Genomic DNA, 1,794 nt, shown 5'->3' with positions numbered 1-1,794 from the left:
TTTAATAATTACGCAGAAGCATATACCTCTTCTTCTTACGAGAAAAACAATGGTCTGTTTCTCTCATTTTATGTCAGAATAAAACATATAATTGAAATAATATATTCAGTATCTACATAGACACACAAGCATCTGTTATTACACACTAAGTGACAGAAATCCTACTGAAAATCGCTTTGGAGTGTAGCACCATTACGTGTTCTAGGCAAGTTGGGGTAGGGGGGAGGAATTTTTCTACCCAGTCTGATTCACAATATTGCGGGGACCTTTACCCACAATCTCCCCCCCCCCCCCCCCCCCGTCCGCGCCTCGTCCATGGGGTTACATCACGCCAAAGGTCGGCCATTAGTGTTGCCATAAGTCAATAACTATGCAGACTGATGAAATTCTTTCCTGTAATGCACACGCACACACACACACACACGCACACACACACGCACACAAGCAATGCTCACACACAGACACATACACACACACACACACACAGCACACACACGCATACACACACACACACACACATAATAAGTAAAAGCAAACATCCGTACTTCTAACAATGGTAATAAAGGGAGTGAAATCAATCCCACAAAAATATGATAATAATAATAACAATGGGAAAGCCCATGTTATCTATGTGGGTATTGTCAGAAGGTGCCATTGGTAGCCTTAACACGTGCTCGCCCATGCACTGGGATAAGCATTGGTTCCTTGTGTGCTGGGTTGTGCAGGTGGGTCAGTTTGTAAGGGGGTTTGCGTGTTTTTATGTGTGCGGATGTGTGTTTGTGCGTGGCTGCGTTAGTATGTACATGGGTGCGTGAACAGGGTAGTATTCAAAAGTCTGAATCGAGATAATCCGTTTCCTAAAGTACAGTATGAGATGGGCCATTCATTCGCCGCCTTTCAACGTTGAGAAGGATAATCTAACTCTTTTTCCTCTTATTTCGTGTATGTGTACATATATATATATATATATATATATATATATATATATATATATGTGTGTGTGTGTGTGTGTGTGTGTGTGTGTGTGTGTGTGTGTGTGTGTATGTGTGTGTGTATGTGTGTGTGTGTGTGTGTGTGTGCAACGGGGCAAACATATCCCGGAAGAGGCAATGGAAATGGATAGTGAGCATGTGTTCAACTCTCGATTAATGACAGGCCTCATCTCTGCCATGATTAACTGCAATGAAAATTAGATTATATATATACCTAAATGCACAATGCAACGGAACCAAAAATTCTAAGTTATGGTTAATTATTTTCAAAACACACACACACACTGCATTAAAGATTTTTTGTTTTCTTTTATCTACTGGAAGACAGAAAGATAATATTATCAAGTCAAAATCATTTTCATATCTACGACATATCTTCAACGTTATCATTGGACAAGATTAATTATATTATGCAATGTTGTCAGAATTTGCAACTAAGGGAGGGTGTCAAATTAAACAGGCCTTTCTTTTGTCTGAATTCTCGTAGTGTTCGTTGTGTTTTGTCAATAAGGACGAAGAGATAGATAGATAGAGAGAGAGAGAGAGAGAGATAGAGAGAGAGAGAGAGAGAGAGAGAGAATGGGGGAAGGGGGAGAGGAAAGAGAGGGGGGTAAAAGAGAGAGTGGGAGAGAGAGAAAGAAAGAAAGATGGGGGAGGGAAGGTGGAAGGGAGAGAGAAGGAGAGATTGAGGAAGAAAATGAACATGAAGATAACACGCCTCATTTTGTCTATTTTATTATTTGCGAATAAAATAGATTTTCACCTAATAAGGCAACTTAGAGTGGTTCCCCTAAAAAACATG

The 1,794-nt window shown here is 40.2% G+C and overlaps 1 protein-coding gene across 1 annotated transcript in view; it reads left to right on the top strand.

Moving 5' to 3' along the window:
• Positions 1 to 100, top strand: part of LOC125029779 — a 4,651-nt gene extending 4,551 nt beyond the window's left edge. The window contains exon 2 of the mRNA XM_047619919.1: positions 1 to 100. This exon is cut by the window's left edge and continues 1,305 nt beyond it. The gene's annotated coding sequence lies outside the window, so the exon portion shown is untranslated.
• The last annotated feature ends 1,694 nt before the right edge of the window (positions 101 to 1,794 follow it).

Source organism: Penaeus chinensis, chromosome 10 (genome assembly GCF_019202785.1).
Source record: "Penaeus chinensis breed Huanghai No. 1 chromosome 10, ASM1920278v2, whole genome shotgun sequence".
In the NCBI taxonomy this organism is placed as follows: domain Eukaryota; kingdom Metazoa; phylum Arthropoda; class Malacostraca; order Decapoda; family Penaeidae; genus Penaeus; species Penaeus chinensis.
Note: the sequence above shows the minus strand (reverse complement) of the source record. Positions and strands in the feature narration are given on the sequence as shown.